This window comes from Scyliorhinus torazame, chromosome 24, assembly GCF_047496885.1.
Source record: "Scyliorhinus torazame isolate Kashiwa2021f chromosome 24, sScyTor2.1, whole genome shotgun sequence".
Classification (NCBI taxonomy): domain Eukaryota; kingdom Metazoa; phylum Chordata; class Chondrichthyes; order Carcharhiniformes; family Scyliorhinidae; genus Scyliorhinus; species Scyliorhinus torazame.
The window spans coordinates 34,345,134-34,371,487 of record NC_092730.1 but is presented as its reverse complement, the minus strand read 5'-3'; the positions used below and the strand labels follow the sequence as shown (position 1 = coordinate 34,371,487).

General features: G+C 46.8%; 1 protein-coding gene and 3 non-coding genes across 4 annotated transcripts in view; 2 read left to right on the top strand and 2 right to left on the bottom strand.

Annotated features, from left to right (window-relative positions):
* The window catches only part of LOC140400001 (histone H2B-like), a 135,700-nt gene that overhangs the window by 83,451 nt on the left and 25,895 nt on the right, over nt 1–26,354 (bottom strand). The window lies entirely within an intron of this gene.
* trnas-uga (transfer RNA serine (anticodon UGA)) lies at nt 1,845–1,926 on the top strand. The gene has a single exon. It is a non-coding gene; the product is annotated as a tRNA-Ser (tRNA).
* On the top strand, nt 8,909–8,990 carry trnas-gcu (transfer RNA serine (anticodon GCU)). The gene has a single exon. It is a non-coding gene; the product is annotated as a tRNA-Ser (tRNA).
* trnar-ucu (transfer RNA arginine (anticodon UCU)) lies at nt 21,442–21,513 on the bottom strand. The gene has a single exon. It is a non-coding gene; the product is annotated as a tRNA-Arg (tRNA).

Genomic DNA, 26,354 nt, shown 5'->3' with positions numbered 1-26,354 from the left:
ACACCACCCAACTTTCTGAACACTAAGGGGCAATTTAGCATGGACAGTCCACCTAACCCGCACACATTTGGACTGTGCGAGGAAACCGGAGCATCCGGAGGAAACCCACACAGACACGGAGAGAAAGTGCAAACTCCACACAGTCAGTGACCAAAGGCTGGAATTGAACCCGGATCGCGGGCGCTGTGAGGTAACCACTGAGTCAACGTGCCACCGTATGAGGTCATAACGCGTCATATATCAGATCAAGCATGATTTCATTGAAATGCGGAGCATATTCGATGGGCTGAATGGCCTGCTTCTGCTCCTACGTCTTATACCCTGATATTGTGTAAATATGTTCCTGTTCTTGGGTAAAACCCTTGTTCAACCAACACAGACACCGCATGTCGTCTGCATCTGATTATCTGGCGCAGAGCAGGTGATTGTGGAATACATGTCGTACCCATCACACTCCGCTACTCACCTGACTGAGATTTGTTCTGTATCTGTAAATCACAGGTAGTATTCGCGAGTGGAGGGAACACTCTGCACCTCAGTCTCTGGAACAGTTTGTGAGAGCAGAATTCCTTCATTATGAGTCAATGTCTGGGACTGTATGTGAGGGTGGGATTCAGTTTCTATCAGACATTGGTACTGAATGTCAGTGTGGAATCTTCCTGTATCTATCAATCACAATTTCCGTTTGGGAAAAGTGAGATTAATACACAACAGCAGCAGTGTTGTAACAGACAGAGAAAGAGACACAAAAAATCAGAAAGAGACTATCAGGACACACACAATGACACACAGAAAAGGTGCCGAGATGGAGAAACGTTTTTTCGGAAAATGTTGTTTTCTGCTGCACACAGAGGGGCCCTGTTTGTAAAATTATATCTTGCTGTGTAACTGAGCTCTCTGTAACCGTGACACTGCCGGTGACAGATCTTTACTGTGTTTGTGCCAAATCATTACTTGTTGTGTAATGTCCCAGTTGTGGAAATAAGATCCATCGGAAGCAGAACCGTTACTGAGACAACATTTTAATTCCATATTTATTAAATTTTGTCACGAAATGTTCGTTTAGACCTCTGGATTCCCAGTCATAACCTTGCGTTCCTGTTACGAAGAAAGTTCATTCAGCATCAATATTTTCAGATAATAACACGGAAGCTGTTATTCGAACCCTCGAACCCACGACCCTGGGATTAAGAGTCCCATGCTCTACCGACTGAGCTAGCCGGGCTGCTGGTGCACTATTTATTAAGCGTCTTCTTGAAGAGAGCTGATGCGGTGAAGTCCTTCTGCCATACTTCCCACTCCTGACACCATGTAGAAATGCTCGTCTCTCAATGACTGGCGACCAATGACATGTAATAAAAAAATCACTGACTTAATAATTGAGCAGCTCCTCCTGGCTTGTGCTCTGACCGCGATCCGGGGAACTGCCGGAATCCCGACACGTGACCATTTTAGTTGCGTCATCAGGTCATCAGGTGACCGTTCGGCCTGCACAGGTCTCCTTCTGTGCTGTAATTTCTAGATTTCATCATTTAAATTTTCCTCCAGACTGTAAAGTGTGGTCCTGTTCCATTTGAATTTCTAATATATTTCCAATGTAACTGATGTTGTTCCACAATCTATTTAATCGGTGGAATTGTGCGTTTAGGGAGCTGAGGTTTTCGAGTCTCTCAAGGCCTCTCTCCAAATCCAATGGTCATTTTCCACGAAGATTCAACCCCTCCTCACATAAACACCGGGGCCCCGTTGATCGTTTGAATGCAATAACTTCCTGGAGTGATTCCAGGCTGGTTTTAGAATGTATTCTATCGACCAAATTATTAATGAATGACCCACTTGACGCAGCTGCGATGGCCGAGTGGTTAAAGCGTCGGGCTTGAAATCCAATGGGGTTTCCCCGCGCAGGTTCTAGTCCTGCTCGCACCGACTGCGATTCGAAGTGTTTGCTGAACTACCCGCGCAAGCCACTGACTCGAGAATGAATCGGAATGTTTGTAAATGAACCTATATCGAGCTCAGTCAGATATTTGATGCTTTTGGGGGAAACTGAACGAAATTTTAAGAAGCTCGCACTCAAAACAACAATCAATAAATAATAACGTTTCCTGCAACGTTTGGAAGGAGAAGCAGCAACGGCAGCGAATGGAAACGTGGTTCGGTTTCATTCAGGTGAACGGATTTCTGGGTAAAAAGATCGTGTTAGAAATGGAACATATTTTATCTCTCTATCTGTTTCTTTGTTTCTTTCTCTCTCCCTCACTCATTGTTTTCGTGCTTCTCCGGGGACTGATTGGATACAGTGAAACTCAGCCCTATTTCATCCCAACTCTTTTGGACGAATACATCCTGGCGATGGGCGGTCCTGAATCAGTGGAAGAATCGACAAACTATTCCATTCTTGGCTGTGTGAGAAGTTCCATTCCTGGTTGTGAGGTGGCTCTGGGATAAAGGGATCGAGAGAGAACGAGGTGACTGCAGTCTGACTCTTACTCTGAAAACCAGTTAGTGCGCCCTTGTAGAAAGTGGATGTGTCTGAGAACAGGAGGAAAGCAGATCATGGGCCTGTGATTGATTTTATTGAGCCGGACCTTGAAAAGTGAAGCAAACTTCTAACCAGTCGGTGCCTGTCTGAGAACTGGCAAGGAATTACGGCTGACATTGAGACAGTTCATCTTTAATTAGTTACAGCAAATCGATTCTTTCAGAGTTGTTGGTGTGTTGTTTTCAGAGTCACTGTCATAGTTTCTTAAAATATGATTTGTGCTTGTTTTTGTTTTGTTCAGTAATTTGGGGAATCTATTTGGAGCGGGTGCAGTTGGTCAATATCTGTGCCTCTTGCTTGGCAGCTCCCCAGGAAGCAGAAGCTCCATTCCTATCCAGATCTGTGGACACAATCAGGAGATCCAAACTATTGCACACTGCTGCCATCTCCTGGCTGAAAGCAAGTTGTGCAACAAGGTAACGATGTATTCGTGACACGTTTCAATTGGAGCAAAATAACATTAACATGGTTAAATATTATCATTGTAGTAATCACATTTAAATCCCCAAATATCGGATTTTTGACTGAGCGATCAGTTCATCCCGATTTATCGGAAAATGAAGGATTCCCATTACAGCCATATTGGTTACAAGAATATCCAATCTCTGATTTAATACATTCTCTCGCTTCATTGTTTGTGTATTCGTTCTATATATGGAGGCAAAGTTTGAAGAACTCAGTAACAGGTTGATCAATGTACCCGGAGAGGTGAAACTGCCGCCCCGAACTTCCTTCTATAAAGGTGATTCCAGTCACTCCCCACTTTCCCATCAGAACAACGTCACAGAAGAAATCACACCAGCTTCACAGAACAACCATTCAGCACGAAAGTAAATTATCTGAACTATGCTGACCAGAATCAGTGTGCTCAAACATGTGTTCTTGTTGAAAGAAAAAATGAGGAAGTGAATAATTGTGTGGTTACCGCAGGGCAGTAATGTTGTAGCTCCTGGTTTAAGGAGCAGAGTGCCGCAGCGGAAGCGTGCTGGGCCTTTAGCCCGAGGTCGAGGAATCGAGGCTATTCTCTGCTATTTACATCCTCCCTGACACGAAAAGTAAACATAACGCACGTTCCTGTTTGCTTTGCAGCAAATACCTATCAGAAAATTTCTTGCAGTCTCATCCCGACATTAAACCCAGGAATGAAGCAGACAGCATGACACATTACAACATTGTAAAGCTCACACAGAGGGAACCACAGATAAAATGCTTTAAAGTCTCAGCAGGTCTGACCAGATCTGTAGGGAGAGAAAGAGCTAACGTTTCGAGTCCAGATGACACTTTGTCAAAGCTGGACCGGACACGTTATCCAGTAGTACCCCACAAAGGGGCAATATAGGTATATAACGATATCCAGTAATAACTCACAGGGGGCATATAAGGAAATAAAGCTTTATCGAGCAACAAATCACAATAGAAACCAAGTTCCCATCTTCCCCTCTCGGACGGATGTGAACAATCGAACCTGCCGGACTATTTACAAGAGAAGACGAATTTTACCCGGAGTCCTGGGATCAATATTAACTCCTCAACCAAAGTCACTGAAGCAGATTATCGAGTCATTAACTGCGCTTTTGCCTGTGTGGTCTCGCTGTGCGTATCTGAGCAGGAATCTCATGTCCTGAGACCAACGCTTTTCCATTGAAAGGAAGGTATTGGACAATCGTGAGGTTGAAAATCTCCTTGGAGAAATTTAACCTCGTGGGGGAAAGGTCAATATCAGGAGTGGGATTCGTATCCACGCTTCCATAAGAGACTGCGACCTGAAATTCAGCGCCTTTGACCGCTCGGTCACCCTGATGCGTTGTCGCCGAAACAAAGATCCGTGCACAAATCGACTCAAATTCTATGTTCATCATCATTTCATTTCAAACAAGATATGCTTATCCTACTTTTGAACACCAGCCATAATCCTGTATCTGAGTGTCATCCTTGTCCAAGCCGCTGGGGGTTAAGGAGCTCCTCATTGCTGCACTGATCAGTTTGCTCCAATCAACCAGGACCGAATTCCCGCTCTACCTGTTCCTCACTCGAAGATATTGAGAGCCTTAGTCCTGAGCGACGTGAAGTATCCAATTGGAGAGTTGCATTCCGGCGAATGGAATCTCTCTCCACAGCTGCTTCCGGTGCTGTTTTCACCGACAAGGAGCCGAAGAATGCCTCCTGTGTCCAAATAGGAGAACGTTCATCCAGGAGAGGCGCCAGAAGAGTGTTCTGGGAGAAGTCAACTTAGTCACCTCGACTATACTGTGGGTAGCTGAAGAACAGGTGTCAAAGAGCGGATCAGACTGTAAGCTAAACGTTGATACTGATAAAGAAAAAGGTAGATGTGCTGCTGACAAACAGCGACTTGTTTCCGTTTGGTGTGAGTGAGAATATTAATAGCAGAGAATGGTTTCGATCCATCGACTTCTGTGTTAGGGGTCCAGCATACGTCCGCTGCGCCACTTTGCTCGCAGTTGATTTTCTCTGGGGTCGGACTTGAAGCAAAGCTTGAAGAAATCAGTAAGAGCGTGATCAATCTTCCCAGAGAGGTGAAACTGCCGTCCCGAACTTCCTTCCATGAAGGTGATTCCAGTCATTCCCCACTTTCTCATCAGAACAACGTCACATAATAAATCACATCCCCTTCACAGAACAACCATTCAGCACGAAAGTAAATTATCTGAACTATGCAGACCAGAATCAGTGTGCTCAAACGTGTGTTCAAGTTGAAACAAAAAAATGAGGAAGTGAATAGCTGTGTGGCTACCGCAGGGCAGTAAAATCGTAGCTCCTGGTTTAAGGATCAGAGTGCCGCAGCGGAAGCGTGCTGGGCCATTAGCCCGACGTCAGGGAATCCTGGCTATTCTCTGCTATTTACATTCTCCCTGACACGAAAAGTAAACATAACGCACGTTCCTGTTTGCTTTGCAGCAAATACCTTTCAGGATCCTTCTTGCAGTCTCGTCCCAGGAATGAAGGAGACAGCATGACACAGTACAACGTTGCAAAGCTCACACAGAGGGAAGCACAGATAAAATGCTTTAAAGTCTCTGCTCAATTGATCCTCAAGATAAACACTTCCAAATTCCACCAATTCCATTGGGAAATGCATGAATATCGATTGTTTAAATTTTACATACATCTAACACCTCTCCGTCCACCCGGTCACATTCTATCACCGACAGTTCATGTGAATCTCCCCCGCTCTGTTGCGGTTCTGTGTCGTGGCCAGTAGATGTCAACACACTCTGGTAGAGCAAAGTTCACAGTTTAGAGTGAGACACAACTGATAAAAATTGTTTTATTATATTAAAGTTGGGACGGCGGGATTTCGAAGAAGATAATATGTGGTGATGATCTTTTCTTATATTTTGGTTGTGTTGAAGCCGTCAACATGTTGTATGTGGGAGTGAGGTGCATTCTCTCTGCACTTCTCTGGTCCCGTTTGTAAATGGGGGATTCCTGTTACTCTCAGGTAATGTGTGAGAGTGTAAGAGACATTCTGAACCTGTCAGTCTTCGTCTCTATATGTGCCTGTGGATACGTTGTCAGTGGAACCGCACCGTGACACCAGTTCTTCAGCGACCCACAGTACAGTTGAGGTTACCGGGATGACGTCTCCCATAATTCTCTTCAGCCACCTCTCCAGGATGAACCTCCTCCTGTTTGTAGACTGGAGGGGTTCTTTGGCTATTTGCCTGTAATAAGATCGCATATAAAAATTCCATTGAAGTAAATGAGTTGTATCATGTGGTTAAGGAGACGCACAATAACCCATTGTACTCTGCACACGTGGGTTCAAATCCCATCCTCGTCTGTCATGTGTCTGTTGTGTCTCTGTTTGGTCCACTTCATGAGCATGAAGTACAAATGCTGTGATTTTTTGCTTTGGTTCACGGGCTTGGCGGGTGGTGAATTCGGCGAACACTGTCCATGTTGAAACCACATTATAAAAAGGTGAGAAACCTACTTATTTCACTCCCTGACCTAATTGCGTATAAATTCTGAGTTGGAAACTGTTTCTTCGTCTCAGTTTGAAACTCACAAAATCGCGCAAAAGGTAAGTTCATAAAATAAAGAAGCAGACTTCAGCCATTAGACCCATCGAGTCTGCCCAGCCATTCTATCATGGCTGATATCTTCCCCATCTGCGACCTACAATGTTACAGATGAAGAGGTCGATTGCGATATCAGCATGAACACCTTCTCCCTAGAACGCATGATCTCGGAGCGGGAGGAGGCAATTTAGCTTCCTGAGCCTAACACCTTTCATGTGATGTTGGCTGATCCCATCCTGGCCTCAACTCCACCGTCTTCCCGTTCTCCGTATCCCTTCAACTCCTTACCAATAAAACTCTCTCTACCACCTCCTTAAATTTACTCACTCTCCCTGCATCCAACGCAATCTGGGGTACCGAATTCCACAGAATCATAAACCCTTTGGAATAAGTAGTTTTCCCTCAAATCTTTTTTCACATTGCAATCTCTTATTCTAAGATCATGACCTCGCCTTTTAGAATGCCCCACAAGAGAAAGACACAGCTCCACGTCAACTTTTTCCATACCTTTTGGCATCTGATACACCTCAATTAGATAATGACGCACACATTCTGAGTGAGAAACTGTTGGCCAGTCTTCCTCAGTTTGAAACTCACGATGTTGCACGATAACATCCGACTCAATGGCCGGGAATCGAACAGGGACAACTGCTTGGAAGAAAACTTTGCTCACCACTCTCCCACCGTCGCTGCATTTCCAATTTTGAACACCAGGTGGAATATAAGGAGGCAGATACATTCAATCAGTTCATGGATGCAAAACGAATTAAGGCATATTGCCGTGCGTACTTGTGGGACGAAGTGGCCGAGTGGTTAAGGCGATGGACTACCAATCCATTGTGCCCTACACACGTGTGTTCGAGTTCCATGCTCGTTGATTTTAAATCCACTTTTCTCGGAAGTAGGCCTCCTTTTTCCAAGATGGATATGCAATCACTGATGTCACAATCTATTCCAAGTTGTCAGGCCAGATTGCATCGAGTTGGGTTAGAGGACGGTGGAACGGAGGCAGACGTGTTTGGGGCTTAACCGCTCTTTGACACCAGTTCTTCTTCGGCTACCCACAGTACAGTCGAGGATACCGGGTTGACTTCTCCCATAATTACCTTCTGCCACCTCTCCTGGATGAACATCCTCCTGTTTGTGTACTGGAGGGTTGCTTCGGTCACTTGTCTGTGAGAAGGTCAGATATTAAAGTTCCATGAAGTAAAGGAGTTGTACCACGTGGTTAATGGGATGCACAAGAAACATTTGTGCTCTGCGCACTTGCGTTCGAATCCAATCCTCGTCTGTAACGTATCTGTTGTGTCTCTGTTTGATCCACTTCATGAGGGTGACGGAAAAATGCTGTGATTTTTAGTGTTTGGGGCTTGGAGTTGTGAATAATCGAACACTTTCCATATTGAAACCACTTTAGAAAATGACGAGAAAGTTACTTAATTCACTCCCCCCCATAATTGCGCACACATTCTGAGTTGGAAACTATTTCTTTCCCTCAGTTTTACAGCCATGAAGCCGCGCAAACGATAGATTCATCAGATAGATGAGCAGTATTACGCCATTCGACCCATCGAGTCTGTCCGCCATTCGATCATGACTGAAATGTTCATCATCTGCTACCTGAAATGTTACGGAACAAGAGATGGATTGAGATGTCAGCCAGAACACCTCCTCCCGAGAACACATAACATTGGAGCTGGGATATGCAATTTAGCCACTTGGGCGTAAAACCTTCCATGTGATCTTGCCTGATCAAACATAATGGCCTCAACACCACCGTCCTGCCCGTTCTCCAGAACCCTTCAACTCATTACCAATAAAAGTCTCTCTAAGTCCTCCTTAACTTTCTCACAGTCCCTGCATCCACCACACTCTGAGGAAGTGAATTCCACAGAATTACAACCCTTTGGGAGAAGTCGTTTTTCTTTTTTAAATTTGCAGCCTCATATTCTAAGATGATGACCTCTCGTTTTAGACTACCCCACAACAGGTAACATCAACTCCACGTCTACAATATCTACACCTTTTCGCATCTTAAACACCTCACTTAGATAATCCGCATAAATTCTGAATGAGAAACAGTTGACCAGTCTTCCTCAGTTTGAAACTCAGGATGTCGCGCAAAAACATCCCATTCAACTATAACTGCGATGGCCGGGAATCGAACCGGAGTCAATGGTTTCAAAAGCAGCGATGCTCACCACTATACCACCAGCGATGCATTTCCGCCGTCGAATACCTGGTTGAATAGAAAGAGGCAAATAATTGCCATCAGTTCATGGATGCAAAACGAATTAAGACGTATTAACGCGCCAAGTTGTGCGACGAGGTGGCCGAGTGGTTAAGGCGATGGACTGCTAATTCATTGTGCTCTGCACACGTGGGTTCGAATTCCATCCTCGTCGATTTTTCGCCCATTGTTTCTCAGAAGTGGGATTCATTTTTACACGATGGATCTGCAATCACTGATGTGACAAACTATTCCAAGTTGTCAGGCCACTTGCATCGAGTTGGGTTAGAGGAGGGACGAACGGAGGCACGAACGGCGGCAGACGTGTTTGGGGCTTAACTCCACATTGCCACAATTCTTCTTCGGCTACCAACTGTGCCATCGAGGTTACCGGGTTCACTTCTTCCATTATTACCTTCTGCCACCTCTCGTGGATGAACGTCCTCCTGATTGTACATTGGTGGGGTGCTTCGGCTACTTGTCTGTGACAAGGTCAGATATTAAAATTCCATGAAGTAAAGGGGTTGTTCCACATGGTTAAGGTGATGCACAATAATCCATTGTACTCTGCACACGTGGATTCAAATCCCATTCTTGTCTGTAACGTGCCTGTTGTGTCTCTGTTTCGTCCACTTCATGAGGATACAGAAAAAAGGCTGTGATTTTTAGCTTTAGATTAAGGGCTTGGCGGGCGGTGAATAGTCGAACACTGTCCATGGTGAAACCAAATAATAAAAAGCTGAGAAAGTTACTTTTCACTCCCTGCCCTAATTGCGCATAAATTCTGAGTTGGAAACTGTTCCTTCCCCTCAGTTTGAAACTCAGACTCGATGGGTCCAATGGCTTAATTCTGCTCCTATATTTTATGAACTTATCTTTTGCGCGACTTCGTGAGTTTCAAACTGAGGAGAAGGAACAGTTTCCAACTCACGAAGTCGCGCAAAAGATAAGTTCATAAAATATAGGAGCAGAATTAAGCCATTAGACCCATCGAGTCTGCCCCGCCATTCTATCACGTTGATTGTGCCAGTTAGAAACTTCTAATATTCTAACAATTATTTGGGAACTCGAATCGTCTGATATTCCATTCCCTGTGTAGGTTAGAAACTTCTAATATTCAAACCTCCACCTGCTTAACTAGAAACTTCTAATATTCTAGCCTCGCTTTACCCAGAAACTTCTAATATTCTAGCCCTCCACGTTGCGCGCCATGAAGTTAAAACCTCACCACTATTCTTAGAATTCCCCCTGTACCAGAAAAGGGTCAAGATATTCTAAATGATGAACAGGGATTCTCACTCCCTGACTCCTATGCAGACTTAGGTGGGCGCTATTCGGGTCAAACCAGTGTTTCATGTTATCCCACGGCATAACCCATGTCTTCAGAGAAGATTCTGTTTACTTTCCACTCAGGTGCTTCACTCAAGGGTCCGGCTTTTCTAAGTAGAGTAAAGTAAACTTTCTAATAAACACTCTTTCAGGTTATCAATTTAAGTTCGTTTTAATTTCAAATTAAAAGATGTCATCACTGTTTTTACAGAAAAGTAATAAGATCTTTTCTTTGCATCTTCCTGGTCAGTTGTTAGACCTTCAAGTCTGCCTTGACAATTTTCTCCTGTAACTTTTGTTTTTTTCCTGATGGATTCGCTGTTCTGCTCGGCTTCCGTGTTCAGTCCTTCCCATGACCGAGGGCAGCTATGAGAGCTGGCTGCTGAATTATTAGGTATTATATAACCCTTTGCGCAGCCTTAGTTTCTACATGGCATTTATTGAAATGTAACTGTTGCTTGCCGACTGTAGCTAATGCAAGCTCCCTGTCGTTGAACTAGCTTATTCTGCTTGACATGTAATACTTTTGTTTGGCAGGTAATACATTTATTTGTTGCTTCGTCAGCAACTTTCCTGATATCTGTCTTTAGTGATGTTTTTTCTCAGTCTAAATACTGGATATGAACTCGTGTTCAACGAAGCAGTTCGCCTCTGCACTTCTACTGGTCAGCTGGTGTCAACGGCAGGTCGCCCCCTATATTTCTAACCTTATCTGGCTTGGACCTATACCCTATGACCTGATTATTTGCTAAAAGATTTTTAACGTCAAAAATGTGTAAATTATGGGATAAACGTGCCACCTCACGTGTTTCTTAGCTGGAAAGCAGTTGTCTCATATTTAAGTGGCGTCAGCAAGGTTTCCCGCTTAACCTTCTCCCCCAATTTAAACCTAAGATCCTGGTTGTTCCTTTTTTAATTGTTCAGTAAAATAATGCACTTCTCGGGAATTGCCCTTTTCCAGAGCTTCCACATCCTTCCGCCTCATTTTAGGAAGGATGTGGAAGCTCTGGAAAAGGTGCAAAGAAGATTTACCAGGATGTTGCCTGGAATGGAGAGTAGGTCTTACGAGGAAAGGTTGAGGGTGCTAGGCCTTTTCTCATTAGAGCGGAGAAGGATGAGGGGCGACTTGATAGAGGTTTATAAGATGATCAGGGGAATAGATAGAGTAGACAGTCAGAGACTTTTTCCCCAGGTGGAACACACCATTACAAGGGGACATAAATTTAAGGTGAAAGGTGGAAGATATAGGAGGGATATCAGAGGTAGGTTCTTTACCCAGAGAGTAGTGGGGGCATGGAATGCACTGCCTGTGGAAGTAGTTGAGTCGGAAACATTAGTGACCTTCAAGCAGCTGTTGGATAGGTACATGGATTACGGGAAAATTATATAGTGTAGATTTATTTGTTCTTAAGGGCAGCACGGTAGCATTGTGGATAGCACAATTGCTTCACAGATCCATGGTCCCAGGTTCGATTTCGGCTTGGGTCATTGTCTGTGCGGAGTCTGCACGTCCTCCCCGTGTCTGCGTGGGTTTCCTCCGGGTGCTCCGGTTTCCTCCCACAGTCCAAAGATGTGCAGGTTAGGTGAATTGGCCAATGATAAATTGCCCTTAATGTCCAAAATTGCCCTTGGTGTTGGGTGGAGGTGTTGAGTTTGGGTAGGGTGCTCTTTCCAAGAGCTGGTGCAGACTCAGGGGGCCGAATGGCCTCCTTCTGCACTGTAGATTCAATGATAATCTATGATTAATCTAGGCAAAGGTTCGGCACAACATCGTGGGCCGAAGGGCCTGTTCTGTGCTGTATTTTCTATGTTCTATGTTCTATGTTCGGGAAGTGTGAAATACTGTTCCCGTTTATATAACTTAAGATTTTAAATTTATTGAATGTCTTTTTAACTTTAAAACCAGGTTGATTTGTCCATATCTGTTTTCTTTAACGCCTGCGAAGCTATCTGTATTTTAAACAACCTGCGGCTGTTAACCCTTTGTGGGACCTTTCCCATTCATTTAAAATCTCTGTCTTTTCCAGGTTCACATTCATGGTTCAAATGATATATTTTTTCATTATAACCTGTTCCTCACACGAAGGTATTGAGAGACGAAGATCTGAGCGACGTGAAGTATCCAATTGGAGAGATGCATCATGGCGACTGGAATCTCTCTCCACAGCTGCTTCCGGTGCTGCTTTCACAGCCGACGAACCCCTCCAGTGTCCAAACAGGTGAAAGTTCATCCAGTAGAGGCGGCAGAAGGGAGTTCTGGGAGAAGGCAACTTAGTCACCTCGACTATACTGTGGGTAGCTGAAGAACAGGTGTCAAGGAGCAGATCATACTGAAAGGAAAATGTTGATACTAATAAAGAAAAAGGCAGATGTGCTGCTGGGTGATAGCGACTTGTTTGCTTTTGGTGTGAGTGCGAATACAAATAGCAGACGATGGTTTTGGTCCATCGACTGCTGGGCTATGGGCCCACCACGCTCCCGCTGCGCCACTCCGCACGTGGTTGAGCTATTCGCGGTCGAGGTCGAGGAATCGACTCACAGGGGGCCAATAAGGAAATAAAGCTTTATCGAGCAATGAATCACAATAGAAACCGAGTCCCCAACTTCCCCTCTTGGACGGATGTGAACAATCCAACCTGCCAGACTATTTACTGGGCTTTTGCCGGTGGGGTCTTGCTGTGCGTATTTAAGCGGGAATCTCATGTCCTGGGACCAACGCTTTTCCATTGAAAGGGAGGTATTGGATCTTCCTGAGTTTGAAAATCTTGCTGGAGAAATTTAACCTCGTGGAGCAAAAGGCAATATCAGGAGTAGGATTCGAACCCACGCCTCCAGAAGAGACTGCGACCTGAACGCTCGGCCATCCTGATGCGTTGACGCCGAAACTAAGATCCGTGCACAAATCGACTTAAATTCAATCTTCATCGTCATTTCATTTCAAACAAGATATGCTTTTCCTACTTTTGAACCCCAGCCAGAGTCCTGCTTCTGAGTGCCATCCTTGTCCAAACCGCTGGTGTTTAAGGAGCTTCTCATTGCTGCATTGATCAGTTTGCTCTAATCAATAAGGTCCGATTTCCCGCTCTACCTGTTCCTCAGACGAATGTATTGAAAGTCTAGGATCTGAGCGACGTGAAGTACCCAATTGGAGAGTTGCATTCTGGCGACTGCAATCTCTCTCCACAGCTGCTTCCGGTGCTGCTCTCACAGACAAGGAGCCGAAGAACCCCCCCAGTGTCCAATCAGGTGAACGTTCATCCAGTAGAGGCGGCAGAAGAGTGTTCTGGGAGAAGTCAACTTAGTCACCTCGACTGTACTGTGGTTAGCTGAAGAACAGGTGTCAAAGAGTGGATCAGATTGAAAGCAATACTTTGGTACCAATAAAGAAAAAGGCAGATGTGCTGCTGACAAATAGCAACTTGTTTCCGTTTGGTGTGATTGAGAATATGAATGATGCCGGCGTTGGACTGGGGTGAGCACAGTACGAAGTCTTACAACTCCAGGTTAAAGTCCAACGGGTTTGTTTCGATGTCACTAGCTTTCGGAGCGCTGCCCCTTCCTCAGGTGAATGCAGAGGTCTGTTCCAGAAACACAGATATAGACAAAAGTTTGGTATCTTTGAATTTGTCTATATCTGTGTTTCTGGAACAGACCTCTGCATTCACCTGAGGAAGGAGAACATGAAAAACAGAGGATGTTTTCGATCCATCGACCTCTGGGCTATGGGCCCAGCACGCTTCCGCTGCGCCACTCTGCTCGGTGCTCGTTATTCTTGTGGTCGGTATTGAGGCAAAGTTTGAGGAAGTCTGTAATTGCGTGATCAATGTTCCCAGAGAGCTGAAACTGCCGCCCCGAACTTCATTTTATAAAGGTGATTCCAGTCACTCCCCACTTTCCCAACAGAACAACGGCACAGAAGAAATCACATCACCTTCACAGAACAACCATTCAGCCGAAAGTAAATTATCTGAACGATGCTGACCAGAATCAGTGTGCTCAAACGTGTGTTCTTGTTGAAAGAAAAAAATGAGGCAGTGAATAGTTGTGTGGCTACCGCAGGGCAGTAATGTTGTAGCTCCTGGTTTAAGGAGCAGAGTGCCGCAGCGGAATCGTGCTGGGCCATTCGCCCGAGGTCGAGGAATCGAGGGTATTCTCTGCTATTTACATTCTCCCTCACGCCAAAAGTAAACATAACACACGTTCCTGTTTGCTTTGCAGCAAATAGCTATCAGAAACGTTCTTGCAGTCTCATCCCGCCATTAGTCCCAAGAATGAAAGAGACAGCATGACACATTACAACATTGTAAAGCTCACACATAGGGAACCACAGAGAAAATGCTTTAAAGTCTCAGCAGATCTGACAGCATCTGGAGGGAGAGAAATGAGCTGACGTTTCGTGTCCAGGTGACCCTTAGTCAAAACTGCACGGGAAACGTTATCCAGCAGTACCCCACAGAGGGGCAAAATAGATATAAAGCGATATCCAGTAATAACTCACAGGGGGCCAATAAGGAAATAAAGCTTTATCGAGCAATGAATCACAATAGAAACCGAGTCCCCAACTTCCCCTCTTGGACGGATGTGAACAATCCAACCTGCCAGACTATTTACAAGAGAAGACGAATTCTCTTCTATGTGGCATATAAGGAAAGTAGGAAGGAACTTAAGCAAGGAGTCAGGAGGGCTAGAAGGGGTCACAAAAAGTCATTGGCAAATAGGGTTAAGGAAAATACCAAGGCTTTTTACACGTACATAAAAAGCAAGAGGGTAGCCAGGGAAAGGGTTGACCCACTGAAGGATAGGCAAGGGAATCTATCTGTGGAGCCAGAGGAAATGGGCGAGGTACTAAATGAATACTTTGCATCAGTATTCACCAAAGAGAAGGAATTGGTAGATGTTGAGTCTGGAGAAGGGGGTGTAGATAGCCTGGGTCACATTGTGATCCAAAAAGACGAGGTGTTGGGTGTCTTAAAAAATATTAAGGTAGATAAGTCCCCAGGGCTAGATGGGATCTACCCCAGAATACTGAAGGAGGCTGGAGAGGAAATTGCTGAGGCCTTGACAGAAATCTTTGGATCCTCGCTGTCTTCAGGGGATGTCCCGGAGGACTGGAGAAGAGCCAATGTTGTTCCTCTGTTTAAGAAGGGTGGCAAGGATAATCCCGGGAACTACAGGCCGGTGAGCCTTACTTCAGTGGTAGGGAAATTACTGGAGAGAATTCTTCGAGACAGGATCTACTCCCATTTGGAAGCAAATGGACGTATTAGTGAGAGGCAGCACGGTTTTGTGAAGGGGAGGTCGTGTCTCACTAACTTGATAGAGTTTTTCGAGGAGGTCACTAAGATGATTGATGCAGGTAGGGCAGTGGATGTTGTCTATATGGACTTCAGTAAGGCCTTTGACAAGGTCCCTCATGGTAGACTAGTACAAAAGGAGAAGTCACACGGGATCAGGGGTGAGCTGGCAAGGTGGACACAGAACTGGCTAGGCCATAGAAGGCAGAGAGTAGCAATGGAGGGATTCTTTTCTAATTGGAGGGCTGTGACCAGTGGTGTTCCACAGGGATCACTGCTGGGACCTTTGCTCTTTGCAGTATATATAAATGATTTGGAGGAAAATGTAACTAGTCTGATTAGTAAGTTTGCAGACGACACAAAGGTTGGTGGAATTGCGGATAGCAATGAGGACTGTCTGAGGATACAGCAGGATTTAGATTGTCTGGAGACTTGGGCGGAGAGATGGCAGATGGAGTTTAATCCGGACAAATGTGAGGTAATGCATTTTGGAAGGTCTAATGCAGGTAGGGAATATACAGTGAATGGTAGAACCCTCAAGAGTATTGAAAGTCAAAGAGATCTAGGAGTACAGGTCCACAGGTCATTGAAAGGGGCAACACAGGTGGAGAAGGTAGTCAAGAAGGCATATGGCATGCTTGCCTTCATTGGCCGGGGCATTGAGTATAGGAATTGGCAAGTCATGTTGCAGCTGTATAGAACCTTAGTTAGGCCACACTTGGAGTATAGTGTTCAATTCTGGTCGCCACACTACCAGAAGGATGTGAAGGCTTTAGAGAGGGTGCAGAAGAGGTTTACCAGAATGTTGCCTGGTACGGAGGGCATTAGCTATGAGGAGCGATTGAATAAACTCGGTTTGTTCTCACTGGAACGAAGGAGGTTGAGGGGCGACCTGATAGAGGTATACAAAATTATGAGGGGCATAGACAGAGTGGATAGTCAGTGGCTTTTCTCCAGGGTAGAGGGGTCAATTACTAGGGGGCATAGGTTTAAGGTGAGAGGGGCAAGGTTTAGAGTAGATGTACGAGGCAAGTTTTTTACGCAGAGGGTAGTGGGTGCCTGGAACTCGCTACCGGAGGAGGTGGTGGAAGCAGGGACGATAGGGACATTTAAGGGGCATCTTGACAAATATATGAATAGGATGGGAATAGAAGGATACGGACCCAGGAAGTGTAGAAGATTGTAGTTTAGTCGGGCAGCATGGTCGGCACGGGCTTGGAGGGCCGAAGGGCCTGTTCCTGTGCTGTACATTTCTTTGTTCTTTGTTCTTTGTTGAATTTTACCCTTCTCTTGGCATCAATATTAATTCCTCAACCAGAGTCACTGAAGCAGATTATCGAGTCATGAACTGGGCTTTTGCCGGTGGGGTCTTGCTGTGCATATTTAAGCAGAAATCTCATGTCCTGAGACTAACGCTTTTCCATTGATAGGGAGGTATTGGATCTTAGATCCGTGCACAAATCGACTTAAAGTCTATCTTCATCGTTATTTCATTTCAAACAAGATATGCTCTTCCTACTTTTGAACCCCTGCCAGAGTCCTGCAGCTGAGTGCCATCTTTGTCCAAACCGCTGGTGGTTCAGGAGCTTCTCATTGCTGCATTGATCAGTTTGCTCTAATCAACAAGGTCCGATTTCCCGCTCCACCTGTTCCTCAGACGAAGGTATTGAAAGTCTAAGATCTGAACGACGTGATGTGTCCATTTGGAGAGTTGCATTCTGGCGACTGCAATGTCTCTCCACAGTTGCTTCCCGTACTGCTTTCACAGACAAGTTCACTGACTGTACTGTGGTTAGCTGAAAAACAAGGAGCGGATCAGACAGAAAGCAAAACTTTGCTACTAATAAAGAAGAAGGCAGGTGTGCTGCTGACAAATAGCGACTTGTTTCCGTTTGGTGTGAGTGAGAATATAAATAGGCTTGCAACTTGCTGGCGAGGCCGTCGCCGGTGATGATGACGTGGCGTGGACTCGCTGAACCAGTTTCAGGAGCTTGCAGGCTCGAGCACCGAGCAGGGACGCTCTGTCAGGCCCGACGATATCAAACCACAGTGTTGCCGTGTCGCCTTGTTGGATACCCCTAGTTGACAGGAACCAGTGGCAGCTATGGCATTGCCATTGTAGTCAAGGAACTGGCAGGCCGGTGGAAGAATGCTTGGTCTGGCGCGCATGGTGTCGAGGCCGGATTTTGAGATGAGGTTCGCTGATGCGCCTGTGTGAAGTTTGAATCGGGTGCAAGCCTTGTCTCATTTCATTTCATTTTGTTTTCATTTCATTAATTGTGTGGACAGCACACCACCCGTCGATCCACACTGAGGATCGAGAGGCGTTTCTCGTTGTGGTGGAAGGCAGTGCATGTGTAGTTATGATGCCCACCCGGTATGGGGACCTGACGCACTCAGCATCAGGGTCTGTTGGGCTGTCGGGATCGGAATCTGGCATGCCTTGTTGTATTGAGCGGACACTTCTGCGCCGCAGCTGGGATCGCTGGCTGCTGAGCGGTGGAGCAGATCTGCAAAGGGCTGCATAGTGGCCAAGCTTGCCACACTGTAGACACCGGCGTCCTTTTGCCGGACATTTCCGCTTTAAGTGGGTGGAGCCACAATTCGGAGATGTCATGATGCCGATGGCAGGGCATTCCGTGCGCCATCGCGCATGCGCAGTACGGTCGGTCGACGTACGCACCTGTGCAGTCGTTTTTTCGGCCTCGTCGTCCACTCGGTCATGGCGCACCTGCGCAGGGACCCGGGAAAAGCGCACAAAGTGACCACTCTCCTCGATGCTCAGGCCCTGCATTTGAACAATGGCCTGCACCCGTTCCGCCTCGTGGGAGGCCAGTTTTGCAGTTTCTGCCGCCCAGATGTGGGAGTAACGATTCTTAGCATGCTGATGGATAACGCATGTCTCGATAGCAACTGAGAGGGTCAACTGTTTGACTTTTAGGAGCTGCTGCCGAAGGGAGTCGGAGTGGACCCCGAAAACGATCTGATCCCGGATCATGGAATCAACCGTCGAGTCATAGTTACATGACTGCGCTAGGATGCAGAGATGGGTCACGAAGGACTGAAAAGGTTCATTCTTACCCTGAAGCCTCTGCTGGAAAAAGTACCATTCAAAGCTCTCATTCACCTCAGTGTCGCAGTGGCTGTCAAACTTCAGCAGGACTGTTTTGAATTTTGTTTTGTCTTCGCCGGCAGCGAACGTAAGGGAGTTGTAGCTGTGGATGACATGGTCCCCCACGGTGGAGACAAATAATGTGATCGTCCTGGCATCCGATGCTGCTTCGAGGTCGGATGCCTCGATGTACAGGAGGAACTTTTGCTTGAAGATTTTCCAATTGGCGCCAAGGTTGCCGGAGATGCGGAGCTGCGGAGGAGGCTGGTGTTTTCCATTTCACCGGATGGCTGCTTCCTACAGCTCCCCACCTGGAAGTCGGACCGGCCATACACTTCCCTCGAGGGGGACAGTCGCCTCAACCACTTCCTTAGGGTTCAGTATCACAAATGGGATCTCGGTCTTCCAAAAAGAGATGGACCAAGTGGTCGACCAGTACGGTTTGTGGGCCACCTTTCCGTACTTATAAAATGTCACCATCCGCGGCCATGACCAGCAGGACCACGATGCCAACCTCGATAAATTCCTCCGCACTGCCACCCTTCTCAACCTGACCTACAACAAAGAGAAGTGTGTGTTCAGCATGACCCGGTTAGCCATTCTCGGCTATGTAGTCCAAAATGGTCTTCTCGGGCCCGACCCCGAGCGCATGCGCCCCTTCATGGAACTTCCCCAAGGCCCTCAAACGCTGCCAGGGCTTCTTTTCCTACCACGCTCAGTGGGTCCCAAACTATGCCGACAAGGCCCGCCCACTCATTCAGTCCTTCCAGTTCCCCGTTGCGGCCGAGACACAACATGCTTTCGTCCGCATCAGAGCAGACATCGCCAAGGCTGGGATGTGCGCAGTGGATGAGTCACTGCTTTTCCAAGTAGAAAGCGACGCTTCAGACGTCGCCCTGGCTGCCACCCTTAACCAGGCAGGCAGACCCGTGGCATTCTTTCCCCGCACCCTTCATGTCTCTGAAATTCGACACTCATCCGTCGAGAAGGAGGCTCAAGCTATCGTTGAAGCTGTTTGAAGCGGCATTGGAGGTATTACCTGGCAGGTAAGAGATTCACTCTCCTTACGGACCAACGGTCGGTAGCCTTATTGTTCAATAACACACAGCGGGGCAAGATCAAAAATGATAAAATCTTGCGGTGGAGAATCGAGCTCTCCACCTATAATTACGAGATCTTGTATCGCCCCGGTAAACTCAACGAGCCTCCAGACGCCCTCTCCCGAGGTACATGTGCCAGCGCACATGAGGACCAACTCTGGGCCCTACACAACAGCCTTTGTCACCCGGAGGTCACCCAATTGTACCATCTGGTCAAAGCTCACAATCTGCCCCACTCCGTCGAGGAAGTAAGGACAGTGACCAGGGTCTGCCAGGTCTGTGCGGAGTGCAAGCCGCATTTCTACCGGCCAGACCGTGCACGCCTGGTGAAGGGTGGATTTCAAAGGGCCCCTCCCCTCCACCGACCATAACACCATATTCTCAGTGTGGTCGATGCGTACTCCAGATTCCCCTTCACCATCCCATGCCCCGATATGACGTCTGCCACCGTCATCAAGGCCCTCAGCACCATCTTCGCTGTTCGGTTTCCCTGCCTACATCCACAGTGACAGGGGATCCTCATTCATGAGCGATGAGCTGCGTCACGTCCTGCTCAGCAGGGGTATAGCCTCCGGTAGGATGACCAGCTACAACCCCCGGGGAAACGGGCAAGTAGAACGGGTGAATGGGACAGTTTGAGGGCCGTCCTGCTGGCCCTATGGTCCAGGAACCTCCCAGCCTCTCGCTGGCAGGAGGTCCTCTTTGACACTCTGCACTCCATCCGGTCACTATTGTGTACCACCACTAGTAACACACCCCATGAACGTGTTTTTACCTTCCCCAGGAAGTCCACATCTGGTGTGTCGCACCCTACTTGGCTCGCTGCTCCAGGACCGGTCCTTCTCCGTAGGCACCTCCGACTCCACAAGGCGGACCCCTTGGTGGACAGGGTTCACCTGCTTCACGCCAACCCTCAATATGCCGACGTTGAGTTTCCCGACGGCCGCCAAGATACTGTCTCACTCAGGGACCTGGCACCGTCAAGTTCCACCCCAACACCACCCCCCCCCCCCCACCAACCCCCCCACCTCCCACCGCGCCGCCAATATTGACCCACCAGACCCCCTCACCTTTTCCGCACAAGAGGACGAAGAGGACTTCTGCACGCTCCCGGAGTTCCCCGATGACTGGCCAGCATCAGCACCGCCACCATCGCCATCAGCGCCACCTCCACCTCCGCCAGCACCGACTTCGTCACCACCATTACGCCGATCCCAACGAAGCACCAAAGCACCGGACCGGCTGAACCTTTGACGGACTCCGGACCGTCAACATGGACTTTTCTTTCCCTACCACTGTACATAATTCCAATAATTGTATATAGTTTCATGTCACCCCCGCCGGACTCATTTTTAACAGAGGGTGAATGTGGTGATCCACTGTAATAGGAGATGTAAGATAGGACCTGCCGACTGGCTCCGCCCAGTGAGAACTGTATAAATATGCATGCCCTCCAGTGCCCTGCCATTTCGCCAGATGCAGCAGGAGGCCTCGCATCTGACTGTAATAAAGCCACAGTTGTCCACAACTTTAGTATTTGTGCAATTGATCGTGCATCAAAGATGAAGTAAAAATGCTGTTATTTTTAACTTTTGTTTGAAGGCTGGCGCGGGGGGTGGGGGGGGGGGGGGGCGGGGGGATAGTCAAACACTGTCCACATTGAAACCACGTTAAAAAACGATAAGTACTTATTTCATTCCCCGCTGCATTTGCGTGTAAATTCTGAGTGAGAAACTTTCTCTTCCTCAGTTTGAAACTCAGGAAGAGGCGCAAAAATTCCCAATTTATTATTGCGATGGCCGGGAATCGAACCCGGGTCAACTGCTGAGAATGCAGCTATGCTCACCACTATACCACCATCGCTTACTGACTGGAGACGTGTCCTTTTGGTTCTTTAGATCAGTTTGATTAACTGTTTCGTATCAAGTACTTACTTTGCGTAAGTTATTTCACTCCAATTTAAAATGCTCCTGAATGAAAGTGTCCGTGTCGCACCGCTCCTGTTCAGCCAGGAGATGGCACCAGTCCACAATAAATGTACATTCAATGTGTCATTACATAGGACACTTACTCTGGCCTGAGACCTTAACTCGTACCTGTGTCCTGATGCTGTCATTTTCACCCTGTTTAAGTAATCATAGATTGCCTCCAGTGCAGAAGGAGGCCATTCGGCCCATGGAACCGGTACCGACCCTCGGAAAGAACACCCGATTTCGGCCCAAACGCACCTAACCTTTCAAATACGTCAGGATGGCCGAGTTCAGGTCGCAGTCTCCTCCGGAGGCCAGGGCTCGAATCCCACTCCTGAAAGTGACTTTTCCTCCGCGAGGCACCATCCAAACCTGGAACCCCTCCCTAACAGCACTGTGTGTGTACATACACCATATGGACTTCCAGCGGTTCCAGAATCCCCTCACCGCCCATTCTCACGGTCAATTAATGATAGATTGTAAATGTTTTGCCGAATCAGCGACAATCAAAGCCAGAGAAACCTTCAATAACCCTCAGAGCAGGAAAGGCAACTCATTGTCCTTTGGCCCAAAAGCAAAATACTGCGGATGCTGCAAATCTGAAACAAAGACAGAAAATGCTGGAAATATTCAGCTGATCCGGCAGCTTCTGTGGAGAGAGAAAAAGGTCGTTCCAACGAAAGGTCAGGATCTGAAATGGTAACTATTTCTCTTTTCACAGATACTACAGATCCGTACAGTATTTCCAGCATTCCCTTGTGATTAGCTGAACATCCTCAGACTCTGCAGCTTAATCCGTTAAAGTGTCTGTTCCCTCAAGAAAAATCTGGACTCAAATCCCAGCCCAGCCTTATTCCGTTTGACCACCTGTGCGATTGAGAACTTCCTCCACAACAGGGGGAAATGTGTTGGATTTCTAGTCGGAAAATATGCCTTTTGCAGGGTTAAATTCAGTAGAATATCTACAGAGATTGTAACGCAAGTGCTGATTTCAGCTGCCATCATCCAGTTGTTAAATCTTTCCACTAGAAACCCACTGGATTTTCCCCTTTGACTTGAGTCCTGCTCCCAGAGGATCAGTTCAGTATTTTCAATAATATAATATTTTGAATGCTCTGTGTCCAGAGAATTGTGACGCTGAAATTGCTCACACTTCTCTCCATTGTTATCTATTCTGCAGGTATTGACTGCACCGTCTAATGGAGACATGCTCACAGGGCTGTGAGAGAGGCTTTCTTTCAGGCGTGAGGCCTCTTTTGGTTCATCAACAGCAACCGGATGCTGCAGAGAAACTCGGAATACCGAGCACCTCTTCCCAGGATGAACTTAATCAGGGACAAGATGTTGTTTGAAGAGAGAATCAAAGGTCTGAAGAATTGGTCTGAGATTCCTGGCGTTTTGTGAAGAGAACAAGGTGGTGGAGCAATGTGACACTAGCAGGATACGAGTTTGGGATATTATCCAGTCTGTGCTGGGAGAGCTGCGGGAAGGACGTTGTCTTGTCTGCCCACCCAAGCTGAATGTTGGGATTGAGGTGGTGATCAGATTCCGAGAGGAGGGTGAAATCCTTTCACTGAGTTTCAAGCTCACAGTGCGGTTGAGTGTCTTGAGTTACAGGAAGATACAGACGGGATGGTCAAATGGGCAGAAAAGTGGCTGATGGAAATTAACGCTGAAAACTTAGATGTGATAATTTGGTAGGGGGTTTTCGCAGTAACTTCATTGCAGTGTTAATATAATCCTACTTGTGACAATAAAGAATATAATATTATTATTATAGGATTAATGTCAATGGCCTGACACTGGGAAGTCCTGAGGAACAAAGGGACCTGGGAGTGTTTGTCCATAGATCTCTGAAGGCAGAAGGGCAGGTTAATAGGGTGGTGGAAAAGACATTTGAGATATTTGTCTTTATCAATCGGGGCATGGATTACAAAAGCAGAGAGGTCATGGTGGAGTTGTATAGAATGTTGGTGAGGCCACAGCTGGAGTACCGTGTGAAATTCTGGTCACCACATTCTAGGAAATATGTGACTGCACTGGATGGGGTGCAGAGGTGATTCAGCAGGATGTTGCTTGGGATGGAACAGTTAGGATATGAAGAGAGGTTGGATAGGCTTGTTTTCTCTCTCACGCAGGGACAGAGATGACTGAGGGGTGATCTCATCGAGGTGTACAAGATTATGATAGGTATAGACAGGGCGGATAGGGAGCACCTGTTCCCTTCAGTCACAAGGGGACACTGTATTATTCTGTGATTCTGTTACTGATCAGATCTTGGAGGTATCGCTGCTGTATTCCCAGGAGGCGGTGGTCTGATTCGGAGAGCAAAAGCTTCCATCGAGGACGGGGTTCTCAATAAGAACAAACTGGAGGTGTGGGATGTTAGAATCTGCTCAGCACTGATTCATTTTTATTCATTGTTGTGTCCGAGAATAAACACGTGGATTGTAGCTGTCCATTAAAAGCAAAAATAGAATTCGGAAATTTCTGGCCAGTAACTTCACCATGTCCACGTTACATCACTCAGCACCCTCAGCTGCATCACATCTGGTCCACGTTTCCTCAGCAGAGAGCAGTTTCACAGCAGAGAGTACATTTCCACTGGAGAGATTGCAGTTTCTCAGCAGAGCGCACAGTTCACGGCAGAGAACACAGTCCCACAGCAGAGAACACAGTCCCACAGCAGAGAGCACAGTCCCACAGCAGAGAGCACAGTTTCACAGCAGAGAACACAGTAACACAGCAGAGAACACATTTCCACAGGAGAGGTCTCTCTCTGATACAGTCTGTGAGTTCTCCCTCAATGCTCTCACCTTCTGACCTATTGCTCACGTGCCCACTCCAATGGTGTTGAATTGTTTCCCATCAGTCCGTTCAGAACAATCCTTCAGCTGATATGTTGGAAATGTAATTTGCTGACAGAGACTATATTTCCAACATTTCACAACTGGCTGCACATCTGGACCAATGGACAAATACAACCTTCTTCCGTTAGTTGTTGCAGATGTTAAAGGTCCATGAGGTGGTTTGGTGAAGTCAGGTCATTTGGCGAGTTGGCCGAGAGGTGACGGTGATGCGCTGCTAATCCATTGTGCTTTGCATCTGCGGGTCTGAATCCACCCTCCTCGATGATCAATTTCCTGCGTCTCCGCGTTGGGCCACTTATTGAGGGTGCCCTGATGATTCATTCAGTGTATCCGGAACTAGGATGGAGTTTAGATTCGGAGTTCAACAGGCCTGAGGAGTGAATCTTCTTGCACCAATCTCTATACCGATATTCCTAATCCTCTGTCTGACAATCGATTTAAATCACGACACCAGCTTTGGGCAGGAGTTTGGCACCATGAAAACCTGCGGCTTCAGAAGCTCCAAAACAGACGCCAGCTTCATCTGGGGCACTGCTGGCAGATTTTGTCTTTCCAGAACCGGCCGCCCAGCCGTGAAAACAAGTCCATCAGATGACCTCATAACCTCTTTGAATGGTGGAGCAGACAGGATGGGCCGAATGGGCCACTTCTGCTCCTCCGTCTTACTAATTACACTGTAAGACGGAGGAGCAGAAGTGGCCCATTCGGCCCACCCTGTCTGCTCCACCATTCAAAGAGGTTATGATTGACCTGATATAATCTTCAAACCCACTTTCCCGCCTTATCCCCATAATCCTTGATTCCCTTACTGATTTAATCTTGCGCATATTAACTTCCCCAGCCTCGACAAGTATTCGCTTAGAAACAATGTTTCCACAGATACACTATACTCTGAGAGAACAAATTACTCATCATTTCTGATTTAATTGGGCGGCCCCTTACTCTGAGATCATTCCCTCTGGTCCGAGACTCTCCCACATGGAGAAACAACCTCTCAGCATCCACCCTTTCAACGCCTCTGAAAATCTATTGAATCAGTGAATTTGAATGGTGAGATTTATTCCCTGTCCCAAAGAGTATTTCAGGCCTCTGGATTCCCAATCCAGTGAGATAATCTTTCATCCCTCTGAACAAAAAACAGTTGATTCAGCTCATTATTAAACATCTTGGGCCAGTGGGCCGATGAATGGCAGATGGAGTTTAATTTGGATAAATGTGAGGTGATGTATTTTGGTAGCTCAAATCAGGGATTGACCTAATCAGCTACTAGTAGGGAGTTGGGGAGAAATACAGAACAAACAGATCTAGGAGTACAGGTTCACAGCTCCTTGAAGGTAGTGTCGCAGGTGGATAGGGTGGTGAAGAAGGCATTCGGAATGCGAGGTTTTAAGCTCAAAATGTTGAATACAAGAGTTGGGACGTCTTGTTCAAGTTGCACAAGACATTGGTAAGACCACACATGGAATATTGTGTTCAGTTCTGGTCACCCTATTTTCCGAAGGATATTGTTAAACGAGAAAGAGTGCAGAAGTGGTTTACAAGGGTGCTACCAGGACTTGATGGTCTGAGTGAAAGGTAGAGGCTGGATAGGCTGGGACTTTTTTTCCTGGAGCGTAGGAGGCGTATGGGTAATGTCATAGAGGTCTATGAAATAATTAGGAGCATAAATAAGGTACTGAGGAGCATCTGGAACGGGCTGCCAGAGGCAGTGGTGGAGGCGGTTATCATTTTGTCTTTTAAAAATCAGTTAGACAGTTACATGGGCAGGGTGGGTATAGAGGGATATGGGCCAAATGCGGACAAGTGGGTCTAGCTTAGTGAAAGAAACTGGGCGGCATTGACAAGCTGGGCCGAAGGGCTTTTT